This window comes from Pelobates fuscus, chromosome 6 (assembly GCF_036172605.1).
Source record: "Pelobates fuscus isolate aPelFus1 chromosome 6, aPelFus1.pri, whole genome shotgun sequence".
Classification (NCBI taxonomy): Eukaryota; Metazoa; Chordata; class Amphibia; order Anura; family Pelobatidae; genus Pelobates; species Pelobates fuscus.
The window spans coordinates 279,063,279-279,081,478 of NC_086322.1; the positions used below are offsets into that span (position 1 = coordinate 279,063,279).

Sequence of the window (18,200 nt, forward strand, 5' to 3'; positions counted from 1 at the left end):
TTTTTTCCTTTAGTGCCAAGAATTGCTCCAGGGAACTTAATTCAAACACACTACGCTAGAGTATTCAATGTGATCTTTTAATCCTCATCCTCTGTCTATATAAGCTTGTAATAATGTGGATTTACCAGCAGAAAGAAATCGACAATTAGGGCTGCAAAGTTTAGATTAAATTGAATGTTCCGTAGATTGAATCTGTGGCTTTCCAACGTGCAGCTTCCCAGTTTTCGAACTACAGCTCCCATGATGCTTTGGCTATAAACGACCAGCTCTTTTCTTTTAGGATAATCGCTAAGAATCATGGGCCTTAAAGTTTTACTGCAGTTGCAGAGCGTCAAGCTACTTGAGAAATCTAAAGTTGTAGCCCTATCCATGACACACATCTGTAACATGACAAGGGGACGATTTTTCTGTGAATCTACCTCTTTAGGTATTGGTCAGGGCATATTTTATTTTATACAAGTATTATTTGCTTTGTATTGTGGTATTACTTTTATTTCCCCTCCACAAGCGCTATTAAATGCATGCGCATGGAATATATACCTGCCAACGTTTCAAATGGACAAAGAGGGGCACTTTACCCCTTAGGGACCAAACTTCTGGAATAAAAGGGAATCATGACATGTCACGTGTCCTTAATGGGTTAAATCAGGTTCCCCAAACTCCAGCCCTCCAGATGTTGATAAACTACAACTCCCATGAGTCTATGAATGAAATAGATAGGCTGAGATTCATGGGAGTTGTAGTTGAGCAACATCTGGAGGGCCGGCGTTTGGGCAAACCTGCTTTAAAGGAACCCTATATTGCTAGGAATACAAAACTGTTTTGCCAACACTGTAGTGTTCCTCTGCCCCCTCCTCCCCCACTCCCTGTGGCAATGAAAGGGTTAAAAACCCTTTAAAAACCACGCGATTCCAGCGCTGAAGTCCCTCGATTACCACTGCTAGGGGGAACCAATTGCGCACATACAGCGAGCACTGTCTGCGCATAAGGCCTTCCCCATAGAAATGCATTAAGTCAGTGCTATCCTATGGGGTTTGGAAGTCGCGGGATGTCCCGTGAAATAGCAGGAAGCACCTCTAGTGGCTGTCTGTTAAACAGCTGCTAGAGGCAGTCTTAACCTGCTATGAAAACATTGCAGTTCTCCAAGACTGAAATGTTTTCACTTGCAGGGTTTCTTTAATTTTTTTTTTTTATTATTATTATTATTTGGAAGTGTCCGCTAGTAATTTTAAAACGTTGTTCCGCACGGACGTCATCAGAGCCGTTGCCCCGGAACTTGCACATTTAAGTAGTCCCTCCTTCCTCTAGATCCGGCGGCAAAAATCTCTCTGTGACACAGCGTTTAGATGCCAAGCAAGCTAGCAGCACCTCGTGGGAAGGCGATCGATGTCAACGTTTTCCAAGTTCAAATTGCACCCCTTGGCAAGCGGAGCGAGGTACGCTATAAAAGTATATGTTTTAGGCATTAAGTGTGTTCATTTAAATAACTTAAAGATATAGTGCATATTGTTCAATGTTCATATATGAGGTACTGCAGCCCAAATCTTTGTACATGTGAGCTGTATTCCATTAAGATGATTTGATTAAATTTCGCTGTGTGTAAGCAAGTAACTGACCTCCACTGTATAACTCTGTTTGTAATCCTTTCGACGAAACTCAGTAAGCAAATGTACTTGTATTCCATGTCTATATTACAGTTTTCACGTTGCTAAAGATATTGACGTTGGTGGTGTTCAGATGCATTCCAGCACACTTCTATGCAAAGAATAAAATACTGCACCCATCAGAAGCTCTTCTCCCTTCTTTATTGATGCCAAAGGGCTGCTACAATTAATATTTATATAGCGCTAACTTATTTCGCTGTGCTTTATTAAGTGGACAGGGACACTGCACCCAGACCACTTCAATGAGATGGAGTGGTTTGGGTGCCTCTAGTGTCCATTTAATTTTAGGAGTGTGGCCTAGTCGGGGCTTTTGTTTTAAGTGACTTCCTAATAAAACAAAAAAGTATGCAACTAAATTATAATATAGATCAAGAACATCGTTGTACAGACTGTTTCTCTTTCTCCTCATTTGCAATTTGTGCCCTGGCTGTGCCAGAGGTGAACTGGATTGGAACGTCAACTGCTAAATCTTCAAAATACATTTGATGGAAATGGAGCATCACGTGAATAAAGGTTAACACGTTATATGGGATTTTCCATTTTTCTTTAAAATGTAAATTTCCAGTGGAACTGTCAGCAACTCAAAACTTTACTTTAGGACTGGATTCATTAGAGGGCAATATGTTCAAATTAATTGCATCAGCTAAGCACCAAAACAACTTCAGCTTAATGTAGCAGTTTTAGAGCATAGATCAGGGGTATGCAACCTTTGGCATTGCAGATGTTGTGGATTACATCACACAGTGCACTTAAAGCCAGATTGCTTGCAAAGCTTTAACGGTGATGTAGTCCACAACTTTTAGGAGTACCGATTGTTGCCTAACCCTGGCATAGATCATACATGCTCCTCCAGCCTCACTGCTCAATTCTCTGCCATTTAGGACTTAAATCACTTTTGTTTCTGTTTCTGCAGCCCTAGCCACGCCTCCACACATCCTGCATTAAAAAAAAAACAAGTTTTTATTTTCAAACGTTACAGCACAGTGTTTTTACTTTAGAAGTTTTGCTTTGTGTTCTTATCTCCGGCTCTGTAAATTGCACTTGAATCACACAGGCGAGGCTCCTGCAGGCTTTTAATAGAGCAGGAGATTAGAAATGCTTAATTAAACACACTATGTAACAAAGGCAGTTTAAACATTAGATCTCTTTACAGGAAATGTGCAAGGATACTGTGTAAGTCACATGCAGAGAGGTGTGACTTAGGCTGTATAAACAAAGTGATTTAACTCCTAAATAGCAGAGAATTGAGCTGTGAGACTGCAGTGGCATGATTTATGCACCAAAACTAATTAAATAAGCTAAAGTTATTTGATGCTTAGAGTATTCCTTTAACCCCTTAAGGACACATGACATGTGTGACATGTCATGATTCCCTTTTATTCCAGAAGTTTGGTCCTTAAGGGGTTAAACCAGGGCTGTCCAACCTACAGCCCCCCAGATGTTTCTGAACTACAACTCCCGTGATTCCCTGGCTATCTGTTTAATTGAAAGAATCATGGGAGTTGTAGTTCAGCAACATCTGGGGGGGCCGCAGGTTGGACAGGCCTGCTTTAAACCTTCCTCTAGAATTTAGCTCCAATGAACCCTGAATGATGACAGTTTCAAATCCTTAGTGAGAACTGAATTCAGGCACAGGGTGAGAATGCATAAACTCAACTGTAATGCTTAGTCTGTAATAGCTTGGAAACTATTACACGATCAAAAGATTTTAACTCAACCAGTTAAGGACAGGACCAAGCTTGAAAGCAACCCACACACACACCTTCCCAACGGTGACGCATGATTTCATAGCTATAGGATTTATTCAACTGTATTCGTAAACAACACACTAGACTAAACGATGCTATTAAATGAGATGGAACTCAGTTAATTGGCTTTAATATAAAATGTCCCATTAGAAAGGTGCAACATTTAATGGGCACATTGCTGGATCTGCTGTGAATGATGTAAGGTGGAATGTGATGTTTGCTTAAATGGTTACTCCAAACATCATAACTACAGTTATTGGTAGTAGTTATGGAGCCAGGATTACCCTGGGCCGGTTCCCCGGTCATGGGATATACCGTTTAGGAACAGTGTGCTTTCTGACCTGGGTCGTCACTGAACTCCGAGTCTCCTTGTGGCTCCAATGACATGCTTCCCAGTTCTGCAGAGCTGCAAAAGTCGGAAGCCAAACCAGACGCCATTCATTGGATGATATTGTCTTGCTCCAGCATGGCTGATGACACCCGATGATGTAACTCCACCTCCGGCAGCCAAAGAGTTAAACTCTGAATGCGCAGCAATGAATTGGAAAATGCTGCATATACCCACTCTAGACACCATGACCACTTCAAACCCTCTGAAGTAGTCATTACCCACTCACAGGCCCCTTAGTAATGGTGCTTTGATGACCCATTACTTTCCTCCCATCACTTTACTTGGCACTCTATGTACTGACTGCGACTTGTAGGTGAGGACTCGATAGGCACTCATTACAGATTAACGGACTCCAGTGGCGCTATTGTCCCAGAAGGATAGGATATTTTGTCCAGAGTCCACTGGCAAACACTCCTCTGCCCACTACTGGCACAAAAACACCTTTGCGGACTATGAGAGAAACGGAAGACAAGTAATTTTTGTAAACAAGTGGAGACTACAAGGACTAACCACGAGTATCTTATTTGAACAGATTCATTTCTAAATACATTTATTTTAGTTTAAAGACAGATCTCTGTGATTTATTTTTTTATTTGGAGCTCCTAGAAAAGAGACAGAGGGATTTGACCCCAAAATAGTGACTGTTTGTTCTAAAATCGGTCTATAGACTTGCATATAGCACATGAACAGATAAAGCATTAAAAAAAGGATATTTGGATTTTCAAGGAACACAATGAAAACAAGACACTGCAATTAACGAGAGTCTTAAAATTGATGTATTTTGTCCAAACCCACAGAGCAGATTTGACTTTAAAGGGACACGGTAGGTACTATAACCATTTCATCTCACTGAATTGGTGATAGTGCCTTAAATTCTCTGTCACTGTCCCTCCATCCAGTGCTAAACCATTTTCAAGCAGTTTGACACTGAATGAGAGTCCCTGACTTCCATTAGCCCTGCCCTCACTGGAGGTGTGGCTAAGGCAAAGATTACACACTTCCTTCTAGCCATACTAATTCATACCAGCAATGGGCGCTGTGATAGGCTGAAAGTGGGTCAGCTGACCCTCTCAACCAATCACATCTGCCCATTGCTGCTCTTCCTTATTAACTCAAGCAGCACATAGGGTAACCCAAGTGAAGAGTGTCGCTGAAACGCTCTTGAATTGCCTGAATACCACAAGAACAGTTTGTAAGGGGTAAGTGCATCTAATCGTGCGGTCCTGCTGCTCTTATAGGAGACTTTTTTTTTAATATCCCTGAAAGCCAGATAGCAAAAAAAACTAATTTTAGGGACAGCGGGACATCTGAACATTCTTATCTATTTTTATTATCCCCCAAATACTTTTTCACCATAGTGAAAAAGTGCAAACCTCGAAACTAGATGAAATATCTAACAGTCTGTAGATCTGCAGAGATCAAACTGTAGACTCAAGTTCCATCATTTTTCTACAAACTAAGTAATGTGTCTGTGGCCAACTTAGCTCCACAAGGGCTGCAATTCAAACTTGGTTTTTTACTACTAATTAATAGAACGCTGTGTAATTCTAAACACGTAGCCCTGTGCATCATTTATTGCCATTTTACCTTTTAAAGCTGCGGTTGTAAACCTATTGTGGTGCCATTCCTTCATCTATTAATATTCCAAACGCAATTAAAGCAAACCTGCTAAGACACGTTCCGTTAATGTGTACAGTTAGAGCTATAACTTCTCATAAGCCAGTAAATGTATAGTTCATCATAAAGATAAACTATAAACGTATTTGCTCTAGGAGCCGTTGCGATTTGCTTAAAGCAGATCTGTCTTTTATTTTTTATTTTTTATCATGACATGTCTTAAGCCCCCCCCCCCCCCCCCTTAGTTGGCCTGTTTTGGTTTTTTTCTTACGAAATTATGCTAGTTTTCTTTATGTTTAACTTAAAGGTTGATAAAAGTTGACAAATGGTGAAGATTTAGACAAGCTCTGTGACCTTTCTCACTGGCTGTCCGATTATATACTGACCTTCCTCCCGCACCGTGTCACTTCCTCAAGTGGTGGAGCAGTGATACTCATGGTTGATTCTCGCACAAGAGAGAGAGAGAGAGAGAGAGAGTCAGTTGAGGTCAGTGAAAGTCGCCGGATCCATTAATGGGCATATGCGTGATCTGACGTAGACACTCAGCTACAGGCATATTACAGTATTTCCTAGCGCCAGTATCTTACAAACTATAAAATGTCGGTACTTAGAAAGAAGACCCAGAGGAACTGGACAACAATCTAAAACGGAATAATTCTGCTCCCAGAGTTAAAAATGGTTAGGAGGAGCTTCACGAGGTTTAGTGGAAAGGATATTCTGGCTGAAGGATCAATATTATAGTTACATAATTGTAAGACTCAAATCTATCAAGTTCAACTGTGAAGCAGTTCAAAAGAAAGCAAAAAAACAAAACAATTGTAGCCATTTCCAATTATGCAACAAAGGGGGAACAAACTTCCTTCTTGACTCCATAATTATGATCAAATTTCTCCTTGGATCAGCAACCAGTTTACATCAATATTAATTATAATCTTGAATATCCTGTTTAAGCAAAAAAGTATCCAAGTCTTCTTTAAATGTATCTAGATAATCTGATAACACAACCTCTTTAGGCAGAGAATTCCACATCTTTATTGCCCTTCCTGTTAAGATCCCATTTCCTCTGCTCAAAGTGAAAACACCTTTCTTCCAGTCTCGATGGGTGACCTCTTGTCGGTTGTATATTCCTACTAATAAACAGGATAACAGATCCGATTTAATTATTGTCCATTAAGATCCACCATTCACGGAGGTCCACTGGTGTGACAATCTCTAGTCCTGCTTTGCCACCATCACTGGAATTCAGACGTATGGACATTAGCCACCTCATTGCTATATTCCCAGAGGAAGCACCAGAAACACTTGCTGAGCGGGTTATATCTGGCAGCACACTTCCTGTATGCGGAAGTGATTGTCTGGAGGACAGAGACTTGTTTCTCTCCACAAATTCAGCCATTTAATATTACCATTTTTGACAAGTTACAGAGTTATATATCATGGATATTATCTTGTTTAGATTTTTCAGCATACCTAATCCAAAAAAAAAAAAAAAAAACACAAAAAAAACCCTGTATAAATTTTCTAGAAATATGCTTTTTGATGGTTGTTCTCAGCCATATTTATTGCTTGCGTGTTAGAACTACACATATCACAATATCTCTATAGCTTCTTTGTCGAACTGCTTGTTATAATATTGGTTTAATGCTTACAGAATCTGTAAGATAAGCCTCCTCTCCAGTCTCAATAGTTATTGAACTTGTCATGGATAGGAGCTGCAGTCTGTAATAGGACAAATTTCTTCTCCAACCTATCAGTATTCTGCTCCTATCACAACACATGAAAAAGAGATGAAATTCTGCCTTGCAATACACCACTGTCTACTTCCCCCTATGGACGTAACGAAGATAGGAGCTGCAAGACGCCCCACAAGTCTAGTCCTAAGTCTTCCTACTTCCCACACGTGGCACATAATAACAGATTATTTAACCAGGAAAGGTACATTCAGTTAACTTTGGTTTCCAAGTTCGTCCTGGGTAAGTTACTTTTGTCCGACTTCCATATATTGTTCCTCTTCTCTTCCCGTCTCAGAATCCATTCTACTTTTCTTCCTATCTGATCTAAATTTTCTTTAAAACACAAGACAAAGTAGGGAATTTGTTTCTGTATTTTTCCTACGCTTGACCTTCTTTGACCCCAGGAGGAGCTTAAATCAGGTCCATTTCCTGTGGTCAAAGAAAGTTTTCCCACAATACTCGCCCTTCTCCTTGACACAGGAAATGGAGCTGACTTAAGCTCCTCCGTGTGTCAGAGAACGTCAGGCGTAGGAAAAATACACACGACAAAGTAATTCCTACTTTGTCTTATGTTTTAAAGAAAACTAGGTCAGAAATAAAGGAAAGAAGAACAGATTCTGAGAGAGGAAGAGAAGAGGAAACAATAGGAGAAAGTTAAGTTTGGCTTGACAGTGCCGCTTTAAGTCGGCTCCATTTCCTGCGTCAGAGAAATGTAGTCACTCTTCTCCTTGACACATGAAATGGAGCTGACTTAAGCTCTTCTTTTGGTCAAAGAAAGTCAAGTGTAGGAAAAATACACATACGACAAAGTAGACGCTTTAAGACGGTGTCTCCCCATTAGATCTTTTATTGTATTTCTTACCTGGATGGAAGCTGCAGCCTACAACACACAGTGTCTCCTTCCTTCACTTGTTCCCTAGAAACACCTCCATTCTACATCAACAGACTTTGTTCGTGTAAATATTTTCTCAACTTCAAAAGAAGCCAACACTCTTCACATAAACAAATATTAATCATCATAATTCTATCTGAATGCAATAAATATATTTTAAAACTACTACTGCTGCTGTTGTTTCTGTGCTGCAATGCGTCTGTAGTAGCCCATGGCAAAGGCCCATTGCTCAAGGCCAATGTTCAATGTCACTCTATGTCACACTAAAATACAAGTACAAGAGGAAAAATGTCAAGTATTATAAAAACGTAAGGGAGTATGCAGACTAATGCTTTAACACAATGACTTTTCACCAGTCCTTTTTTTTTTTTTTTCTTTATAATATGCACATGTGCCAGGCTACCAACCAATAAATTGCGTGAAAGTTCCTTGGAACGAGAGTCATATTGGCTCAGGACGAAACATAGAAACATAGAAACATAGAATGTGACGGCAGATAAGAACCATTCGGCCCATCTAGTCTGCCCAGTTTTCTAAATACTTTCATTAGTCCCTGGCCTTATCTTATAGTTAGGATAGCCTTATGCCTATCCCACGCATGCTTAAACTCCTTTACTGTGTTAACCTCTACCACTTCAGCTGGAAGGCTATTCCATGCATCCACTACCCTCTCAGTAAAGTAATACTTCCTGGTATTATTTTTAAACCTTTGTCCCTCTAATTTAAGACTATGTCCTCTTGTTGTGGTAGTTTTTCTTCTTTTAAATATAGTCTCCTCCTTTACTGTGTTGATTCCCTTTATGTATTTAAATGTTTCTATCATATCCCCCCTGTCTCGTCTTTCCTCCAAGCTATACATGTTAAGATCCTTCAACCTTTCCTGGTAAGTTTTATCCTGCAATCCATGAACCAGTTTAGTAGCCCTTCTTTGAACTCTCTCTAAGGTATCAATATCCTTCTGAAGATAGGGTCTCCAGTACTGTGTACAGTACTCCAAGTGAGGTCTCACCAGTGTTCTGTACAATGGCATGAGCACTTCCCTCTTTCTACTGCTAATACCTCTCCCTATACAACCAAGCATTCTGCTAGCATTTCCTGCTGCTCTATTACATTGTCTGCCTACCTTTAAGTCATCAGAAATAATCACCCCTAAATCCCTTTCCTCAGATGTTGAGGTTAGGACTCTATCAAATATTTTGTACTCTACCCTTGGGTTTTTACGTCCAAGATGCATTATCTTGCACTTATCCACATTAAATGTCAGTTGCCACAACTCTGACCATTTTTCTAGTTTACCTAAATCATTTTCCATTTGGCTTATCCCTCCTGGAACATCAACCCTGTTACATATCTTAGTATCATCTGCAAAAAGACACACCTTACCATCAAGACCTTCTGCAATATCACTAATAAAAATATTAAAGAGAATGGGTCCAAGTACAGATCCCTGAGGTACCCCACTGGTGACAAGCCCAAGCTTCGAATATACTCCATTGACTACAACCCTCTGTTGCCTGTCACTCAGCCACTGCCTTACCCATTCAACAATATTCGAATCCAAATTCAAAATTCAATTGCAAAAGTGCAACTAATTTAGAATTAGTGACGCCGTCCATGTGACAGCATAGTTGTCATCTGTAGTTTTACGATCTACTGTCAAAGCAATATAAAAATGCTAAGACGAATGCAACGTGACATAAAATGTTTCCAATAGTAATGATGGACATTAACCAGTCAGATCTGCACATTGACAGAGGGAGAAACAAAATACACATATTCAAAGGGTGACTGAAAACCAAACGTGGCCTAAGAGAGTCCCTGTAATGCTGTGCAATATGTTGGCACCTTTAACAATACATAATAAAAATATATGAACTATATATCATTCAGGAATATAAAATATGGTGGCACACAACACTTAAACCAGGGTGTTGTCCAGTGGTGTATTTAGGATTTGTGCTGCCCTAGGCAGGACCGTGCTCGGGCACCCCCCACCCCCCTAATTTAAATTTTTCCCCTCCTTCCTGTCAAAGTCGCACTTTGACTGACAGACTCATACATTCATTGACAGACACACACTCTCATATACACTGACAAACAATGACATACACACACACACACACTATTACTGACAGACGCACTCACTCACATAGACACACACATTTCTCCCAACACTCACAAATTCTTATTTTTTAAATTTTATTTTAAATCCACCCAGCCTCCCTGGGAGTGCTGGAGTGGATTCCTTACCTGCAGTCCAGTGGGGTTGCTGGTCGGACAGGCTGAGTAGGCAGCGAGGAAGCTCTGATTTTCCTGTTCAGATCCCTCACGCGCTGCTTAGTGATGCCGTGAGCTGGAGTGACTTCATATTCCGGCTCCCAGCTTTACTAAGTGGCGCAGAGGGAGCTGAGCAGGAAGAGCTCACGTGAGTATGCTCCCTCACTGCCTGCCTCGGAGTGGCCAGCTCTTGAGCCCCCCAGGACACGAGGCAAACAAGGGATCTGCCTGGGCGTTTGGGGGCCGCTTTTTTTGCCGCCCCCTGCAGAGTGCCGCCAAAGGCAGAGGGACACGTCCCTGGTGTTTCCCACAAATTTACATTAAGCTGAAGAGGTCAGATTTTATTAAAAAATGTAAGGGTCATGGGGAGCAAAAGTTCAAGATCATAACTAATTGGGATTAATTTACTACAGTGGAATCTTGGTTCTGGAACGCTCCCTTACTCAAACAATTCGGTATTTAAACAAAATATTTGAGTAAAAAAAAAAAAAGTGTCTCAGTCAGAGCTCCATTCCCTCAACGAACAGAGCTGACATGTAAAGTGAAGTTACATTGTGTTTATTGTTTTTCTGTATTTAAGAGATTATTAAACTATAAAACGCGTGTTAAAATGCTGTTATTTTGGGGTTGTTCCACGATGTTGGTACACTATGTCAAAGGGTTCCACAGGAAAAATTCATTGGGAATCCCTGGTCTAGCCACCTGAACAATCCTGTCCTAAATATATAAATAAATAAATAAAAACCAAAAAAAACAAACAAAAGCAAAACAAACTGCAGGGCAGATCTAAAAATGAGCAACGCAAAATGTAAGATGAAAATTTGCACTAGTCACAGTGACACAGCCATTTAAACGCGTGATGCTACTGTCTAGAGGTCACAACCTCAATATATTGGAAGTAACAATAAAATACTGTTGCAAAGGTGACAATTAGATTGTAGTGTCTTCCTTTCCATAACATTACTTTTTTAGATTCTGCTTTTACAGAAAAAAATAAATAAATAATAATTATAAAAAGGGACACTCCAGGCACCAAAACAACTTAATCTAAATGAAGTTGCTATGGTTAAATGAGATGCCCAGAGGCACTCTTACCTCAAGCGGTTAAACTGTTCTCAAACAGTTTAACCCCTAAGTTGCCTCCAGCAGCGATGTCCACTCCCTTTCTCCTCCCCAGGCCGCATTTGACCTTTAAAAATTCAGGAATCGTGGACTGCCACCAGGCATGGTCGCCGCTGACTAGCTGACGCTCTCAGCCAATCTGTGACTTCCCATTCACAAAACTGGCTTGGAAAAAGGTCCATTTCTTTCCCAACCAGTTTTCTTAATGGGGAATCACTGTTTGGCTGAGAGAGCCCCTCCACGCTACCGGAATCAGAAAATTCAGAAATCAGATGCTGTCTGGGTGGGAGTGGAGATCGCCACTGGAGGCAACGTTGGGGTTAAACAGTTAGAGTATGGTTAAACCTCTTGAGGTAACAGTGCCTGCGTGGGCCTCCTGGCACCATAACAACTGTATTAACTCTAATAAATACTTACAAAACATGTTTATTGAAGACCAAATCTTTAGTAGATATTGAGAACTATATATAATCCTTGAAATTGTAAGTCATTCAGTACACTAAGTATATAAACAATTGGTAAATTGTGAACTCTGCTTGTAGTATATGGAGTGTGCAGGATAATAGCAGTGGTTAACCACAAAGCGACCCTAGGTGGCTGCCCAGGGCCCAAAGGTTAGACAGGGGCCCTGGAAACCATGAGATTGCTTGGACCCATAAACCATCTCCAGGTGAAGAATGAAGGGGGACCCAAACGGATAACCTGCTTAGGGATCCATGGTATCTTCTCCGTAAAGTGATCATCTGACCATGAAACTACAAAATACAGCCCCAGGACCTTGAGATTCCAAAGATAGATCAATGCTTAGCTTTCCAGAAGTCAATGCTTAATGGAAACTGGACCTGGACATTAGCAGGACACCTACCTGTTTTTGTTTCCTATCTACCCCATGGATTTACTGTCAATTTCTGCCCCTCACCTTTCAATCCAGTGTACTTCAATGTAGGGGCTGAATTTAATACCGAGCGCCTATTACTGACAGTGTGCTTCCTTCCTGGGATCACATCACCTGCAATTAAAGACATCAATTCATGAAATTCTAAAAACGCGGCCTGTAAAATATTCTCTTTTACATGAAACAGCCCGTAATTTAATATAAATCTGGCTAATCCCCCTAAACGTACAGGCCACTATGAGTAAACAGATACAATCTACACCAGATCACTTGTCTAAATGAGCGATTGTTTAATACTATACAGAATTCTATTATTGGCTATCTTAGGTCCATCTTTTATTGAAACTTTCAAATAAAAATGAAAGGTCAAAAGGTCTTTCAGAGCCATCGAATAGTACCAGAACCATTTTTCTTAGTCTGTTCAGAGACTCTAGCAAAGAAGGGTTAAATTCACACGCTAGGTTTCCCATTCCTTTAAAAAGGGACACTCCAATCACCATAATCACCACAGCTATATGACCTATCATTTTTTTTTGGCACGCTACCTTACAGCGTTCGCTACTTAGAATTGCTGTCCAGGTCGGCCCGTATTGTACTTCCAATGAGGAAGTGAATTTTCAAGATTATCGGTGTGACTGAGGATGAGGCAGAATATAGGGGTCGAACAAGACCAATTTTTTGTCCTGTTTGACAAAAACAAGGGGACAGTGCCCACATACTTAAAGCACCATAACCACTACACTGAGATGTAGCAATTATGATGCTTAGCGTACCCATTTAAAACATGGATTATTTGTGAAACTGAATCCTAGCAATACTACATTCTTTGTTTTCAACACAAAGTACAATCACAGTTGTTACATATTTCTCCAGATAAGAGGTAGATAAGTCGGAGTTTAGAAAAACAAATATAAGAAATACGGTACTCATTGCAAATATAACAATTTTGTACAATGCTTATTTTCTAAATCGTGAATTTGTACGTGAACTGAGTAATTTAGAGAAGATATACATGGGGACATTTTTTTTTACAATTCTGACAAAATATAGAACTTTGGTTATAAATCACCACGATTCGCTATTTAAGTACACTTTCTAAAAATGTGTGTATATTATTTGTTTGTATGAAAATACACCTATACATACTGATAAAATCTAAGAACATATTTGTTACAAACATTTCATATCTCCGCTATTAAGGAGGAAATGCAGAATTCCAATACACACAAGGTTATAAAATAGATTAAACTCATTAATGTCCAAAGATATACTACCCGTGTCATGACAATAAGGCATTTGCAAAACCTTTTATTTAGGGGTTAAAAAAAAAAAACCACAAAGATCCTGGTGACACAAATTATAGTAAACCATAAAACAAAGTTTTATAATCCGTAATCCTTAAAAAAAAACTTCAATTTGGCTCTGAGATAAAATCAGGATTATGCACTAAAATCCAAACAGTAGCGAATTAGAAACTAAATGGCTAAATGTAGGCTAAAGTAATCAAACTGTGACTAGAGCTGAACTGGAGAATTGTTCCGGATCGGCAAGTTTTGCCTTTCAGATTTCCATTTGTCACAATTCTGAGTTTAGTTCTTGAAACCGTTAAGTAGTCATACACTAACAGGGTTGATTATTGAAGTGAAAATTCAAGGTGGATTCAAAGTGAATTTCTAATTTGAAGCCAAAGTAGTCAAATCGCAAGCATAGAGGAGTTAAATAATTTCCCCAGCTCAACTATTTGGACCTTATATTTGAAATCGACTTTGAATGATCAATTTAGTGAATTACCAAAACAACAAGATGATTCACTGAAGTGCAAATTCAAAAACATTTAAGACCATACTAGCCGAATGGAAAAATTCTCTTAGTCCGCTATCCTTCCAGAATTGTTACCTTGGCCTTAAATTTGAAATTCACTTTGAATTCTCACTTCAGTGAATGATAATCAGAGTTTAGACCTCAATAGTCAAGTTAGGAAAATGGGGGGGGGGGGCGAGTGGAGAATTGTGCCAGCTCTACTAATTTGGTCTAAGCTGTACAAATTCATCTTTCTTACAAACTGTTAATACATTCCTTATTGTAGATTATTGTGGTTCTATGATTTAGCACAAACAGCCTGATCATTCAGTTCCTGCCACAAGCCCAACTGATGGGGCACCCCAATTCTGCCATAAGGGGCACATATCACAAAAATCACAGCTAGCCTAAAGAAAATACTACTTTATAGCACAGGATTAACCCACTGGTGACTCAAATTGTGCTTTTGATTAATGACAGCACAACTGTTTTACACATTTTAAAATAATTTTCTATTGCATTCAAATCTTGAAACCATTATTATTATTTAATTAAAACAGACCTATGGAAAAAAAAATCAGACCTTAAATTTTGCAATGATCATTAAAGATGTTACTGTACCTGATTCTCTGATACTGTTATTAAAGACTTAGCAGGGATCACCAGCAACTGACAACCTTCTGATACAATCATTGAACTCTGTGAAGTTCCAACCAGGTGTGGACTGGGGCTATGCCGAAAGGCACGTAGGGAGTTGAAGTTCAGCAAGTGATCAAGTTCAGTCTTCAAGCAGGTGCCCAGAACTACAACTACCCAGAATGCACTGGGGCAAGAGGGCTGGGTATCTTAAAAAGGAAATTGATCTGTTTCTAAGCAGTGTGGGTGTGACTTTAAACAATATCAGACTCTCCCCAGTCTGTTTCCGGATTTTTGTTCCCTGTTCCAGTGTGAGATGTGATCAGATTACATAAAGATTGGGTTTATCAGCAGATATTTCACATTATTTTTTATATTTCAGTAATTGTCTTGACATTATTTGTTTTATTATGTATCTGTACCTCTGGGAATAAACTCAGAACCCATCTGAAAATTAAGTTTTTTTTTGGTTTTTTTTTAAATACAGCTGGGATATTGATTTATTTCAGATCATTATGAAATGCTTTAACCCCTTAAGGACCAAACTTCTGGAATAAAAGGGAATCATGACATGTCACACATCATGTGTCCTTAAGGGGTTAAACAATCGCTTTCAGTTTCCAATATTCAATATTATATTGAATATCTTATGGCAAAATGTAGACTAAAATAGCTGATTTTGAAATATACTCAACAACTGGAATGAGCACTTCTCTCCTGTATGTACTAAAAAAAAATATTACAAAGGTTACATTCAGTGATTTGAAGTAGTTATGGTGGGAGGAGTCTGTATGTTTCTGCTTGAAAAACTGCACATAATGAGATCTTTAATTGTGTGCTGGGGGCTACTTGCACACTGGCAGGGTTTTCGTTTTTTTTAAACCCTTCCTCGCCGACCTGGAGCACGGACATGAGAAAGCTGTAATTGGACTGCGTGCAGCCCCAGTGACATGAGGACGGGGCATGGAAGATCACCGGCGCTGGATTCGGGGTAAGTTTAAAAAAAAAAAAAAAAAAAAAAAGTTTTTAACTTTTTTTTAAATCAAGTTTTATTGCAATCGGAGTGTGGGGTAAAGGGTAAAGTAAACCCTTTAAATCTTGGACCCTGGTCACACGTTGTAATAAATGTTGCCCTTTTCAGCCATTGAACATAGTCTTCCTCCTCATTTGCAAAGTGTACCCTTGCTGTGCCAGGTCTTAAGTGGATTGTGATGTAATTTGTTAAAGGAACACTATAGCACGCAGACCATTTAATCTCAATGAAGTGATCTGGGAGCAGCGGACCTGTCTTTTTTTATTTATTTATTTATTTTTTACCATGTTTAATGTAAAATATTGCAGTCCGAGCCCCCTGTGCTCACTCTGTCAGTAAGCAGGTTAGACTGGAGCCATAAGACAGGGATTGAAACTTGTTTGCTCCTTGCCCTCCCCTGGCTTACAATCACTTGCCTGAGTTTTTCAGAGGAAGTAAGATGTCCCTGGGCTTTTCTTACCCTCTTTAGTGTATTTTATCCCCCCTTTACTATGTCTTACACTATCTTGTGTGTCTCTTTATAACCCCCCTTATGTATCTTTCTTTCCCCAGCCCCTTTGTGTGTGCATCCCCCCATTCTTTTTGTGTGGCTTCCCCCCAGACCCTTTCTGTGGCTTTCTCCCCCCCAGCCCCTTTCTGTGGCTCTCTCCCTTGAGCGCATTTTGTCCTTTTTTTTCTTCATGCGATATAGACTCGAATATTTAGCAACACACAACCATATAGTCACTCAGTCACAGAGGTATACAGGCACACAGCCATACAATCTACACAAACAGGTAAAATGTCATACAAACACTGATATACATTCAGACACTGTCATACAGACACAGGCACACAAATACCTACATACACAGGCTTATAGTCATACAGAGCAGGGGCCGATCCAGATCCTAATCTCGGGAATGGCACTGGTAGTGGGTTGTAGTGGCAGTAATTAAAAAGTTAGGGGGTGTAGTGGGGGGTGGACAGGGGCTGTAGTGGAGGGGTCAGGCTGTAATTGGGGGGTTAGGAAATGAAGTGTGGGGATAGGGGCTGAAGTAGGTTGATGGCTACAATTTGGGAAAGGTGGTGTGGTTGATATGGGTTGCAATTGGGGGAGAGGAGCTGAGGGAGGGGGGACAGGCGTAGAGTATGGGGAACAGGGGCAGAGGAAGGGGAGGGGCTAAAAACAAACAAACAACTGAAGTGTATTCCCCCCTCCATGAGGCTTACCTAGGGCCAGGGAGGGGGGAACAGGATCTGCAGCCTGTGAAGTCGGTCTCTCCTGATGATGTCAGGAGGAGGGGGCATGACTTATTCTGCTCTTCTTGCAGACACCCCAGCGGTGCTGGGAGAAGAGCTGTGAAAGTCACGCCCCCTCCTACTGACATCATCAGGAGAGCCCGGCTGACTCGACTGGCTGCAGGGAGACAGGTAATTAGAAAAATCCAAGTGCCCAGCCAGAGGCAGGGGGTTCGGATGTTTGCGCCCCCCTCCCCTTGCGCCCTGACTCGACGGCCCTGCTTGTGATGTGTGTGTTTGTGAGAGTTTGTGTTAGTGCGTGTTTTTCCTATCTATCTGTCTATACAAAAGGGCTGCACTCAACTGATCATGCATACATGTAAGGGTGCTGCTGGGGCCAATTCATATATGCTGTATAGTGTTTAAATAATATAGTAAAACCTCTTTTTTTTATTCTTTATTTTTGATGTGCAAAAGGGATTACAAGCAAGCCTGTAGTGCCATGACAGCAGTAACAGGCGTATCAAAGCAAACATTGTCATGACATTTTTTTTTTTATATATATAAGTAAACAGGATGGTGCTTTGTATGTATGAAAGTGAGTAAGTATGGTTAATAATAGCAGGTCTTATTAAGCTGGCATGTGTGGTAGTCCAACAAACATAACAGTAGCATGCTTTAACTTTTATATAATATTCAGGCTTTATTATGGGTAAAACAGTAGATATGTCAGTAGTCTAGTAAGATCAAACCTGAGAGACTATTATGCACACTGACATGAAGGTTAGGTATGATTACATGCCTGGCTATCTAGTGTTTGTGCATGTTTTGAGTATAAACAAGTTAATAGAAACAGGCTTAAAGGGACACCCCAGGCACCCAGACCACTTCTGCCCATTGGAGTGGTCTGGGTGCCAACTCCCACTACCCTTAACCCTGCAACTGTAAATATTGCAGTTTTCATAAATTGCAATATTTACCTTGCAGGGTTAACTTCTCATCTAGTGGCTGTCTACTAGACAGCCACTAGAGGACACGTCCGTGTTCATAGAACATGAAAAGTGTGTTATACAACGCTATGTGAGGACCTCCAGCGTCACCGAAATCCGAAAATTATTCAATGATTTCCTATGGGGAGGTATAATGCACCGCGCATGCGCATTAGGTCTCC

General features: G+C 40.3%; 1 long non-coding RNA gene across 1 annotated transcript in view; it reads right to left on the minus strand.

Moving 5' to 3' along the window:
- LOC134565854 (uncharacterized) overlaps positions 1 to 14,849 on the minus strand; it is a 32,533-nt gene extending 17,684 nt beyond the window's left edge. The window contains exons 1-2 of the long non-coding RNA XR_010083977.1: positions 14,761 to 14,849; positions 12,364 to 12,453 (exon numbers count right to left, since the gene is read on the minus strand). This is a non-coding gene — a long non-coding RNA (uncharacterized LOC134565854). The remainder of the gene's footprint in view (positions 1 to 12,363; positions 12,454 to 14,760) is intronic.
- Between the last annotated feature and the right edge of the window lie 3,351 nt (positions 14,850 to 18,200).